At 42.8% G+C, this 14039-nt stretch overlaps 1 protein-coding gene across 2 annotated transcripts in view; it reads left to right on the top strand.

The window, feature by feature from the left end:
• The first annotated feature begins 5976 nt into the window (after positions 1-5976).
• Positions 5977-14039, top strand: part of LOC311129538 (liprin-beta-1-like) — a 35973-nt gene continuing 27910 nt past the window's right edge. For both annotated transcript variants that reach the window (XM_084161842.1, XM_084161841.1), the window contains exon 1: positions 5977-6118. The gene's annotated coding sequence lies outside the window, so the exon portion shown is untranslated. The remainder of the gene's footprint in view (positions 6119-14039) is intronic.

Genomic DNA, 14039 nt, shown 5'->3' with positions numbered 1-14039 from the left:
GATAAAAGCGTCTGTTAAATAGCATATTATTATTCTATGTCAATCTCCATTACGATGGATCAGTCATATCTTCTTTACACAACTGCCATAGCCATGGTCTTTAAAGACAGTCATCATACATACAATGTCTACAGGAGGATACATTCATCTACTGTACGGACAGACAAGTATGGGACTAAACTGTTTTCATTAGGAGTGAATAGCAGCATACTGTACAATATACACAAAGTACTGGCACAAACTGTACTTTCAAACTAATGTTAATTTACATAGTGTGATTGTTACAGTAAAAAAGTCAGCATTAAGCACGTTCACCTGATGAATGACTCCATACTCAGGATTCCATATGGTTTTCGGAATTAAACAGACCGTTGAAGCAATTTTCAGATTGTCTGCATTTCAAAACGTATGTGTTTACACAGCGATCATGCTGATATACAGTATGCCAGATGGTGGGGTGCAGGAGGATGGGCATGAGATGCAACACATAAGAGTGAAGTCTATTTGAGAGTTGAATTGCTCTGGTATGTTAGCATGGCAACAGCATAATGGCTGCCTTTTGGGCAAAATGTGAAGTTCTAGAACATGTTATTCTGTCCTGTTGTTGTTGTTGTAAGTCGTCCATTGACTTAATGGCCAGTGTGGCTCACAGTATGTCTCGCTGCAAACGGCAAGGACTCCAGTCACATAACAGACAGCTGTGGGAGGGCATGGGCACTAGATGTTTTTTCGTACACTGTGGGGTAGAACCACAGACTGTACAGTATAAAGGGTAAAGCTACAGCACACTGTGAGAGCTAGTTCAATGCTGCATACTGCTCTTAGCACTGTGCAATAAGAGCACACAAACCTTGAAGTATGATAAATCAAATGCTCTCAGATAATAAGGACATGCTGAATGTGGTTCAATCAATGAGGTAGAAAATATTGTAATGACATACTTACAGTAATTCCATGTAGTCCTGTGAAGAGCAAGTACAGTGACATATGTCCCATTATCACCTGCCTGTCATTAGGTCATTATAGCATATTCATCATATCTAAGTCAAGACCAGATTACTCATTTCCTTCCAGATCTCGCCCTAAGACGTAAGAACAGCTCCAGCTCCACCTGCTGGTTCTTTTGTCTCCTCTGTCAATCAGAGCTCCATTATCATCCGTTCTCAGATAGCTACTGGATGTGCAGGCTTTTGCTCCAACCCAGGACTTACCTGTTCCAGAGCATCCACTGTTTTTTTTGCAAAAGGTTGCAAACAGAGAACTAAGACCATGCATATCTGAAACAACATGTAAGCCTAATGCCAGTGAATATCAGTAGCTGATTCAATTACGTTGCCTACTTTCGTTATAATAATTAAATGCTTTATCTGTTGAACCTGTGACTTTAACCTCCTCCGGAAAATGAAAGTTCATTCAAGTGGTGATTTTCCAGAAAGAGATATAAACAAAAATATGTTCACATTCCTCCAGACTTGGTGGAATCTTCCATGAGGATGTGTAATCAGTGAATGTATTTTTATTTATTTTTATTTCACCTTTATTTAACCAGGTAAGCCAGTTGAGAACAAGTTCTCATTTACAACTGCGACCTGGCCAAGATAAAGCAAAGCAGTACGATAAAAACAACAACACAGAGTTACATATGGGGTAAACAAAACATAAAGTCAAAAATACAACAGAAAATATATATACAGTGTGTGCGAATGTAGTAAGTTATGGAGGTAAAGCAATAAATAGGCCATAGTGCAAAATAGTTACAATTTCGTATTAACACTGGAATGATAGATGTAATAATAATAATAATATGCCATTTAGCAGACGCTTTTATCCAAAGCAACTTACAGTCATGCGTGCATACATTTTTTTGTGTATGGGTGGTCCCGGGGATCGAACCCACTACCTTGGCGTTACAAGCGCCGTGCTCTACCAGCTGAGCTACAGAGGACCACCAAGGTGTGCGAAACATGATGTGCAAATAGAGATACTGGGGTGCAAATTAGAAAAAGAAATAACAATATGGGGATGAGGTAGTTGGGTGGGCTAATTACAGATGGGCTGTGTACAGGTGCAGTGATCAGTAAGCTGCTCTGACAACTGATGCTTAAAGTTAGTGAGGGAGATAAGAGTCTCCAGCTTCAGAGATTTTTGCAGTTCGTTACAGTCATTGGCAGCAGAGAACTGGAAGGAATTGCGGCCAAAGGAGGTGTTGGCTTTGGGGATGACCAGTGAGATATACCTGCTGGAGCGCAGACTACGGGTGGGTGTTGCTATGGTGACCAGTGAGCCAAGATAAGACAGGGATTTGCCTAGCAGTGATTTATAGATGACCTGGAGGTTTGGCGACGAAAATGTAGTGAGGGCCAGCCAACAGGAGTGTACAGGTCACAATGGTGGGTAGAATATGGGGCTTTGGTGACAAAATGGATGGCACTGTGATAGACTACATCCAATTTGCTGAGTAGAGTGTTGGAGACTATTTTGTAAATGACATCGCCAAAGTCAAGGATCGGTAGGATAGTCAGTTTTACGAGGGCATGTTTGGCAGCATGAGTGAAGGAGGCTTTGTTGCGAAATAGGAAGCCGATTCTAGATCTAACTTTTGATTGGAGATGCTTAATGTGAGTCTGGAAGGAGAGTTTACAGTCTAACCAGACACCTAGGTATTTGTAGTTGTCCACATACTCTAGGTCAGACCCGCCGAGAGTAGTGATTCTAGTCGAGTGGGCGGGTGCAAGCAGCGTTCGGTTGAAGAGCATGCATTTAATTTTACTAGTGTTTAAGAGCAGTTGGAGGCTACTGAAGGAGTGTTGTATGGCGTTGAAGCTCGTTTGGAGGTTTGTTAACACAGTATCCAATGAAGGGCCAGATGTATACAAAATGGTGTCGTCCGCATAGAGGTGGATCCGAGCGTCACCAGCAGCAAGAGCGACATCATTGATATACACAGAGAATAGAGTCGGCCCGAGAATTGAACCCTGTGGCACCCCCATAGAGACTGCCAGAGGTCCAGACAACAGGCCCTCCGATTTGACACATTGAACTTATCTGAGAAGTAGTTGGTGAACCAGGCGAGGAAGTCATTTGAGAAACCAAGGCTATTTAGTCTGCCAATAAGAATGCGTTGGTTGACAGAGTCGAAAGCCTTGGCCAGGTCGATGAAGACGGCTGCGCAGTACTGTCTTTTATCGATCGCGGTTATAATATCGTTTAGGACCTTGAGCGTGGCTGAGGTGCACCCATGACCAGCTCGGAAACCGGATTGCATAGCGGAGAAGGCACGGTGGGATTCGAAATGGTCGGTGATCTGTTTGTTAACTTGGCTTTCAAATACTTTCGAAAGGCAGGGCAGGATGGATATAGGTCTGTAACAGTTTGGATCTAGAGTGTCACCCCCTTTGAAGAGGGGGATGACTGCGGCAGCTTTCCAATCTCTGGGGATCTCAGACGTTACGAAAGAGAGGTTTAACAGGCTAGTAATAGGGGTTGCGACAATTTTGGTGGCTAATTTTAGAAACAAAGGGTCCAGATTGTCTAGCCCAGATGATTTGTAGGGGTCCAGATTTTTCAGCTCTTTCAGAACATCAGCTGTCTGAATTTGTGTGAAGGAGAAGCGGGGGGGGGGGGGGCATGAGCAAGTTGCAGCGGAGGGTGCAGAGCTGGTGGCCGGGATAGTGGTAGCCAGGTGGAAAGCATGGCCAGCCATGGCCGGGATAGTGGTAGCCAGGTGGAAAGCATGGCCAGCCATAGCAAAATGCTTGTTGAAATTCTCGATTATTGTAGATTTATCGGTGGTGACAGTGTTTCCTAGCCTCAGTGCAGTGGGCAGTTGGGAGGAGGTGCTCTTATTCTCCATGGACTTTACAGTGTCCCAAAACTTTTTGGAGTTAGTGCTACAGGATGCAAATTTCTGTTTGAAAAAGCTAGCCTTTGCTTTCCTAACTGATTGTGTATATTGGTTCCTGACTTCCCTGAAAAGTTGCATATCGCGGGGGCTGTTCGATGCTAATGCGGTACGCCACAGGATGTTTTCGTGCTGGTCAAGGGCAGTCAAGTCTGAGGAGAATCAGGGGCTATATCTGTTCTTAGTTCTGAATTTTTTGAATGGGGCATGCTTATTTAAGATTGAGAGGAAAGCACTTTTAAAGAACAACCAGGCATCCCCTACTGATGGAATGAGGTCAATATCCATCCAGGATACCCGGGCCAGGTCAATTAGAAAGGCCTGCTCGCTAAAGTGTTTTAGGGAGCGTTTGACAGTGATGAGGGGTGGTCGTTTGACCGCGGACCCATTACGGATGCAGGCAATAAGGCCCATGTTTATAGATTTAGGGTTGTACCTGGTAGGTTCGTTGATAATTTGTGTGAGATTGAGGGCATCTAGTTTAGATTGTAGGTTGGCCGGGATGTTAAGCATATCCCAGTTTAGGTCACCAAGCAGTACGAACTCTGAGGATAGATGGGGGGCAATCAGTTCACATATGGTGTCCAGGGCACAGCTCGGGGCTGAGGGGGGTCTGTAGCAAGCGGCAACAGTGAGAGACTTATTTCTGGAAAGGTGGATTTTTAGATGTAGAAGCTCAAACTGTTTGGGCACAGACCTGGATAGTATGATAGAGCTCTGCAGGCTTTCTCTACAGTAGATTGCAACCCCACCCCCTTTGGCAGTTCTATCGAGACGGAAAATGTTGTAGTTGGGGATGGAAATGAGTGGAGTTTAGAATGATAGAGTTGACAGGAAATTAATGCTGGATCCACCCAGTTGCCAAGGTGATAGCCACAAGGAATTAATTATTTCAGGGATGTGTTGTTTTTGCAGTGCTGCTGGCTATGTTGACATTTTCAATTATGCACTGTGACTGTTAAAACCACTAGAGAGAGCCATTTAGCTTTACTCCAGCGGTGGCAGTCAGAATTGATTTCATGCCTAGCAAAGGTTAGTGGACTAGATTAGTCGGAGCTAGATTCCACACAGCCTGGTCTCTGCTCCACTCCATTGGTGGAGTCATCAGAAACTTCCTTCACCACAGAGTGGAGTTTAGTACGCTAAGCAAAGGTATGCTCAACTAGCTGTTGGTTTATTAGTATATTCTCCTTTGATACAACTATGATTATATCCTGTGTCAATTTGCCTGTTGACCATTGTTATTTTCTTCAGAGTGCACTCAATTTCCATCATTTCCTAACTCTAAACTCATTGTACTGATTACTGAAGTGCCCTTAGACAGCCCATCAAATCAGCCTACAGCAGAATGCCCACCAAGCTAAGGTACGTTGTGTAAAGACCATCATGATCAGAACCTAAAATAATGAAATGAGGAGCAACACTCATACGCTACAGCTGTTGTGTAAAAACCTGACAGACATAATCTGTTAATCAACAGTTTTCAGACAGCTTGGTGGAGCAAGCAAAATAATAATCATATCAGTATGAGTGGCGCAGTGGTCTAAGGCTGTGCCACTAGAGATCCTGGTTCGAATCCAGGCTCTGTCGTAGCCGGCCGCGACCGGGAGACCCATGGGGCGGCGCACAATTGGCCCAAACGTCTTCCAAGGTAGGGGAGGGAATGGCCGGCAGGGATGTAGCTCAGTTGGTAGAGCATGGCGTTTGCAACGCCAGGGTTGTAGGTTCGATTCCCACGGGGGACCAGTATGAAAAATACAAAAATAATGTATGCACTAACTGTAAGTCGCTCTGGATAAGAGCGTCTACTAAAATGTAAATATGGTATTCAATACGAATGATATTCATAAAATAAAACGCATGAATAAGGTATCTTACACACATATAGATGCTATATGTATAATGGTCAGTTTTCAATTAGTTATTTTATCCCCTCCAAAATGAAAACCAATCGTCTTCAAATCCAAAAATAATTTAGCATCCACGGGGTCGAAATTGGATTGAATAGCAAACGCTATGTAGTAATCTGTGATTGGGTTTGGTTGGCGCTTGCGCAGTGCGATATATCGCAAACTTCTGGAAGTTGGGAATTCGTTATGCAGCTCTATCGAAACGTGTTGTATACGGCTCGAGAGAGCACTGAAAAGTGAACTTTTGGAATAGCAGAAAGGTCGCCCTTCAAGGAGTCCACGTGTGAAGTTATTCCTCTTGAATTGGGTACGTTTTTTAAAATGTGAAAATGTGTATTCCAGTTATATCGGACCAGTTTTTAGACTTTGACCGTCAATTTTATTGTTTGTATGGGTTAAATTTAGTCTGCGCGATTGGGTTATTTATGGTCAATAACAGTAGTTTTACTTTAAAATTAAATAGAAAAACAATGTAAAACATTTGAGACCAACTTTCTTGGACAGTTCTTTTCTCATTGACTTACGATACTGCTGTGCACAGCTGTCAGTAATCAGTTGATGAGACCGCAAAATAAACAAAACAATGAATGGGCAAACATTGTGATACAATGAATACATTTTCACCTTTACCACAACTCTTGATTATGGTTACAGTGTAGCAATGAGCAATAACATCACAAATATTAAAAAGTGTTGCATGCCACTGAAGTTTTTACATATGGTATGTACATCTCAGGTAGGTAGGTCAACGTTACCTTCAGTTCAGGTAGTTTCATTAACTGTAAGTTAGGCCTAATAATAATAATAACAAAGGATAATCATTTGAAATCTGTATCAGTGCTGCAAGACAACATACTTTTCACCCCAAGTCCAGCTGAAAGTTTTCGTTCAAGCCAGGTACAGCCAAAATGCCAGACTTCCAAGAGCTATAGTGACAGCTTTATGTTGACAAAATTGTGCCCTCCAACCTAGTACCAAGGAAACAATCAACTGGGTGTCTGTCCTTTTTTAGAAGGTTTTTCAAGGAAATATCCATTAATCTATATCTGCTTTATGTGCAGAATAGTTTTGTTGACATTTTTCATTTCCTCAGGCAGTGTGTCCTGTCAGTTGTTTGTCCCTCAGCCAGAGTTGAGTCAGTTCCAGCAGAGGAGGTGAAGTTCATTGGTTATAGCATGGGTTGGTCCTTGTTTATTGTGAAGAGCAGAGATCAAAGTATTTTAGCCTACAACTCCTTCATCCAGTGTTCAACTGAGTTATTTGACAGACCTAGCTATCCTAGCTACGTAAAGTAATAGATGTCATGCATCTAGCTTAAAAAACCCTTCCTTCAGCTGCACCCATTCTACTAGATTTTGTCCTGAGGTCATACTCCACCATTCAGACCTACTTTTCCTACACGTTGACATTCCATACAAACTTCTGGAGGACTACTCCTGCGGTGGCGTATTTTCAGTGGTGGGACAGCTCCTGGGCGCGACTCTTGGTTAAACACAGAATGTTGTGAAGCAGTTGGGGCATTGCTGGAGTAGACATGATTCTTGTACTTGACATTTTAATGTGAAGACTCTTTGTTTCATTCATTGCACTTGTTGTTGTTGAATTCTTATACACATATTTGCATTTACAGTAGTCTAAGGAATTCCTGACTGGAATAATGTGCTTTTTGTTCCCGCTAAAAACCTCTTTGTCAAGATCTTTGGCTTGCGTCACATACCAGTAGTAGCAGGGCACTACAGTGCGACCATTTTACTTGCATATGTGCCTAAATATTTATTTTGTGTGAGCCTACATTTTTCGTCTTAGGTGCACACGTAGGTACTCCTTGTCAATTTTGTATTTAAAAAAAAATCAGCGTAGAGCCCTGAATTGTAGCTGGGAAAACGGCAGACAGTGTGACTGAAAGGAAGACATTTCTCAAGCATGTGACAGGAAGGACTTCCTAACAGTACAAGGCGAAGGTCATCCTGAGTGCAGGGATGCTTTGGCCAGCAGCCTAGTTCACTAAACAGCCTAGCCTAACTTCAGAGATGATTGTCTCTGTCTTATTTGTATTCAGTCATGCCAAGCTTTCAGGTCCTGCTTCAAAATCCATATTCGTATTCAGTCTACAGTGGCAGATAGTCAAACATCTGTGCATCAGAACTATAGCTAATGATGACTAGCCCCAGGACATACATAGAATGCATAATTAAACTGACATTCAGTTTCAGTGTGGCTATTAGTTGGACTGATGTGTATTTTGTAGTGCACTGTTCAGAATTGAGGTGCATAGTTGCTTTCCCCCATCCCCCATTTTTTTTTTCTTCAAGTGTGTGTTTTTGGCTGTAATTTAGTCGGGAAATGCTGAAAACGGTCGTACCTTGTGTTCTGTATCCCTCGCTTTCCATGTGACTCTGTGCAGGACAAAGAGCTGTTTGTGTGCCGTGTCTACAGAGCCACGGCCACCACGACCACAAGGGTGAAGTCTACTAGTACCACTGCAACCTGACCTCACTCCAGACATGACAAAAGGACCAAGGGATTTTAAATAGTTGGATACTGTTCAGGAATTAGTTGTGGTGCACGTTTAGTGTAGTTGTATGTTTTTGTTTGGCTTTACATGGTAGGCTATTTCATGGCTCTGAAGACTGAAATCACCTGATGTTGTGTTTTTAGGTGCTGTATGACCAAACCAACATCCAGTACTACTGTTAGGACATTCTTAATTTGTATGACTCAAGCATTGTGCTATATGGGGTATTTAAATTCTCTACCCTATTTTGAGCCCCCTGTTCAACAACAGCTCACCAGCTGAAGGGGAGACAAGTGCATAGGTCAGTTTAATTCTGAAGGACACATCTGTGGCACAGCTGGAACTCTATAGCTATGTAGCTATTGGAAATTGTGTGTGCATGTGCGAGTGCTCTTGTGTGTGAGGCTCGTCAATGGGCCAGGCGGTGTGTTTTCTTTTCGAATGAGTCTCCCCTCCCCCTCCATATCTCTACATCTGGTTGATGTCAAAATATGTAAATAAACCAAAATAACGTCTACCCAATGATTTCAAAGGCAAACCAGAGCCAAATGGGTTAGCCCTCGCTTACAATGCACACATTCAATAATGAGGCCTTACTAGGAAAACATTCATGTAGAGAACCTTTTTTCCCAAGAGATTGAATCATCTTTTTTTTTCGAGTGGTAGACTTTTGTTTTGTCTGGTGACTCGGAAAGCTTTGATGCTTTGATAAAAAAGAAGCCACTGGTTGTTCAGAGGAGTTTGCACACAATTCCCAGTGCAGTGTAGTGGAATGGTTGTTATCAGTGAGTAAGTGAGATTATATTAGGGGAAACTCTGTCAGCGTAATTCCATTACCACAATCAGATTCTTCACTTTAAAATGTATACCAAACAAAAAACGTTGATTTCCAAGTTTAACAAAACATACAACTATATGGCATACATTTGAAAGTGATAAATCGGAATCTCAGCGTAATTCCTTTATCGTGGAATTGCCCTTAGGCAAGAGTGAGTGCCAGTCGGTTGGTGTGTGTGTGTACGGTACCAGTCAAAAGTTTGGACACACCTACTCATTCAAGTGTTTTTCTTTATTTTTACTATTTTCTACATTGTAGAATAATAGTGAAGAAATCAGAACTATGAAATAACACATGGAATCATGTAGTAACCAAAAAAGTGTTAAACAAATCAAAATATATGTTATATTTCAGATTCTTCAAAGTAGCCACCCTTTGCCTTGATGACAGCTTTGCACACTCTTGGCATTCTCCCAATTTGCATACCGCCCCAACAGATCCACAGATGATGCTATCTCTATTGCACTTCATTCTGCCCTTTCCCACCTGGACAAAAGAAACACCTACGTGAGAATGCTATTCATTGACTACAGCTCAGCGTTCAATACCATAGTGCCCTCAAAGCTCATCACTAAGCTAAGGACCCTGGGACTAAACACCTCCCTCTGCAACTGGATCCTGGACTTCCTGACGGGCCGCCCCAAGGTGGTAAGGGTAGGTAACGACACATCTGCCACGCTGATCCTCAACACGGGGGCCCCTCAGGGGTGCGTGCTCAGTCCCCTCCTGTACTCCTTGTTCACCCATGACTGCATGGCCAAGCACGACTCCAACACCATCATTAAGTTTGCCGACGACACAACAGTGGTAGTCCTGATCACAGACAACGATGAGGCAGCCTATAGGGAGGAGGTCAGAGACCTGGCCGTGTGGTGGCAGGATAACAGTCTCTCCCTCAACGTGATCAAGACAAAGGAGATGATTGTGGACTACAGGAAAAAGAGGACAGAGCACGCACCCATTCTCATAGACGGGGCTGTATTGGAGCAGGTTGAGAGTTTCAAGTTCCTTGGTGTCTACATCACCAACAAACTATCATGGTCCAAACACACCAAGACACCAAGACAGTCGTGAAGAGGGCACAACAAAGCCTATTCAGGAGACTTGGCATGGGTCCTCAGATCCTCAAATAGTTCTACAGCTGCACCATCGAGAGCATCCTAACTGGTTGTATCACCGCCTGGTATGGCAACTGCTCGGCTCCCGACCGCAAGGCACTACAGAGGGTAGTGCGTAGGGCCCAGTACATCAATGGGGCCAAGCTTCCTGCCATCCAGGACCTCTATACCAGGCGGTGTCAGAGGAAGGCCCTAAAAATAGCCAAAGACTCCAGCCACTCTAGTCATAGACTGTTCTCTTTGCTACCGCAAGCGGTAACGGAGCACCAAGTCTAGGTCCAAAAGGCTTCTTAACAGCTTCTACCCCCAAGCCATAAGACTCTTCAACAGCTAATCAAATGGCTACCCGGACTATTTGTCGTCCCCCCCCACACTTTACCGCTACCAACATGTACAGTGAGGGAGAAAAGTATTTGATCCCCTGCTGATTTTGTATGTTTGCCCACTGACAAAGAAATTATCAGTCTATAATTTTTATGGTAGGTTTATTTGAACAGTGAGAGACAGAATAACAACAAAACAATCCAGAAAAACGCATGTCAAAAATGTTATACATTGATTTGCATTTTAATGAGGGAAATAAGTATTTGACCCCCTCTCAATCAGAAAGATTTCTGGCTCCCAGGTGTCTTTTATACAGGTAACGAGTTGAGATTAGGAGCACACTCTTAAAGGGAGTGCTCCTAATCTCAGCTTGTTACCAGTATAAAATACACCTGTCCACAGAAGCAATCAATCAATCAGATTCAAAAATCTCCACCATGGCCAAGACCAAAGAGCTCTCCAAGGATGTCAGGGACAAGATTGTAGACCTACACAAGGCTGGAATGGGCTACAAGACCATCGCCAAGCAGATTGTTGAGAAGGTGACAACAGTTGGTGCGATTATTCGCAAATGGAAGAAACACAAAATAACTGTCAATCTCCCTCGGCCTAGGGCTCCATGCAAGATCTCACCTCGTGGAGTTGCAATGATCATGAGAACGGTGAGGAATCAGCCCAGAACTACACGGGAGGATCTTGTCAATGATCTCAAGGCAGCTGGGACCATAGTCACCAATAAAACAATTGGTAACACACTACGCCGTGAAGGACAGAAATCCTGCAGCGCCCTCAAGGTCCCCCTGCTCAAGAAAGCACATATACAGGCCCGTCTGAAGTTTGCCAATGAACATCTGAATGATTCAGAGGAGAACTGGGTGAAAGTGTTGTGGTCAGAAGAGACTAAAATGGAGCTCTTTGGCATCAACTCAACTCGCTGTGTTTGGAGGAGGAGGAATGCTGCCTATAACCCCAAGAACACCATCCCCACCGTCAAACATGGAGGTGGAAACATTATGCTTTGGGGGTGTTTTTCTGCTAAGGGGACAAGACAACTTCACTGCATCAAAGGGACGATGGACGGGGCCATGTACCGTCAAATCCTGGGTGAGAACCTCCTTCCCTCAGCCAGGGCATTGAAAATGGGTCGTGGATGGGTATTCCAGCATGACAATGACCCAAAACATACGGCCAAGGCAACAAAGGAGTGGCTCAAGAAGCACATTAAGGTCCTGGAGTGGCCTAGCCAGTCTCCAGACCTTAATTCCATAGAAAATCTGTGGAGGGAGCTGAAGGTTCGAGTTGCCAAACATCAGCTTCGAAACCTTAATGACTTGGAGAAGATCTGCAAAGAGGAGTGGGACAAAATCCATCCTGAGATGTGTGCAAACCTGGTGGCCAACTACAAGAAACGTCTGACCTCTGTGATTGCCAACAAGGGTTTTGCCACCAAGTACTAAGTCATGTTTTGCAGAGGGGTCAAATACTTATTTCCCTCATTAAAATGCAAATAAATGTATAACATTTTTGACATGCTTTTTTCTGGATAATTTTTTTGTTATTCTGTTTCTCACTGTTCAAATAAACCTACCATTAAAATTATAGACTGATCATTTCTTTGTCAGTGGGCAAACATACAAAATCAGCAGGGGATCATACTTTTTTCCCACACTGTACGTATAACCTCAATTACCTCGACTAACCTCACATCGACTCTGTACCGGTACCCCCTGTATATAGCCTCGCTACTGTTTTTTACTGCTGCTCTTTAATTATTATTATTATTATTTTTTTTTACATATCTATTTTTTACTTTACACTAATTTTTCTTAACTGCATTGTTGGTTAAGAGCTTGTAAGTAAACATTTCACTGTAAGTTCTACACCTGTTGTATTTGGCGCATAACATTTGATATATATGAGAGAGGAGCACATCTGGAGGAGGTTTGAAGGAATCCGGGGGAGGGTGTTACGGACTGCAGGTCATACAGGTCACAGAGATGCCAGTGTCGGGTACTGAACTGACACCTCACACTGAGCACTGAACTGCTCTGGAATGAAAGAAGGTTTCAATGCGTTACCCACAGTAGAACTGTCTGTGTAGCCTAGCTCTGAAGAGTTGCCATTCCTGACAGATAGTACTTTACAAGGCTGCGTAGATAATAACTTTTTCTGTGGTTTTAAAACTCTGAATCTGCCAGCCACTGAGTGATATAACCACAATGGAAAACTCTTTGCTCTTCACCATAAAGTTGTACTTTACTGGTTCAGTGAGTCATTGAGAGTGGAAGGCCTATGTGGTGTTAATTCCCACTAACCGTTTTAGCAAAGACACACATTAAAATTGTATTTGTTTTTCCATTGTGTAAATTGTGCTCTACTTTCAAAAGACCTAATTGATTTCATTAGGTCCAGATTTTAATATTAGATAAAGACCATGTTCTCAGCTATTATTTAAATGTCAACTGCCCCTTAGAACCAACTTCTCTGGTTTTTAACGGTCTATGTGGCATCAGTATGAGTCAGGAACATTAATTATAGTGTCAAAATTGACTACAGAGTGTAAATAGGATCATTTTGGTCATTAAGTCAGTCTCGTCCAAAACTGAGTTTTGTAAGTGAGTTTGTCACGACATACTGAAGGGTTGGGTATGGATTACGAACATGCCCACACCCAGTGCCCACTAACACGAGAGAAGCAGCTGTCCTGATTGCGCTCTATCCAATCATAGCAGCCAGAACCTCTAGACCAGGGGTGTCAAACTCATTTTAGCTCAGGGGCCACATGGAGGAAAATCTATTCCCAAGTGGGCCGGACCGGAAAAATCATGGTATATATAACTTAAAAACAACAACTTCAGATTGTTTTCTTTGTTTTAATACGATCAACATACAACATAAAGCTGGAGCCTGAGGACAGTGTGTCCAAAATAGTACAAGCACAACATCACTATTAATCATAAAACACGTCAAGTTTATTTGAAAATTCTAAAGAAAAAGAACACACAATGCCTCAGTGATTAACAGAACTGTTTCACAGATCACAGAACTATATCAGGGTGTCATTTCTCAGGCAGAAATGTAGATAAAAATAATGAAATCCTGTTCCCCAAACAAGTGCAAGAACCACAGAGTCAAGAATAGGTTAAATATACAAATAAAATAAAATCATTTAAAAACAATAGCACATCAACATAAAAACATATAAACATAAATCTGAAAGCGTTGCTCAAACTCCCGTAACAGTCCCGTTATTTTATCTTTGAACCGCTTTATGTCTGCCACATGTTGGGTCGCGCACACATTTTTCTGACAGGGGAAGTGAGCTGCATCACCACCGGCAAGTTGCGTCTCCCACAATGACAGCTTCAACTTGAAAGAACGTATGCTGTCATAATACTGCGTGACAACTTTGTTGCGCCCTTGCAGCTGTTTG

This window comes from Coregonus lavaretus, assembly GCF_964263955.1.
Source record: "Coregonus lavaretus genome assembly, chromosome: 5".
Taxonomy (NCBI): Eukaryota; Metazoa; Chordata; class Actinopteri; order Salmoniformes; family Salmonidae; genus Coregonus; species Coregonus lavaretus.
Note: the sequence above shows the minus strand (reverse complement) of the source record. Positions and strands in the feature narration are given on the sequence as shown.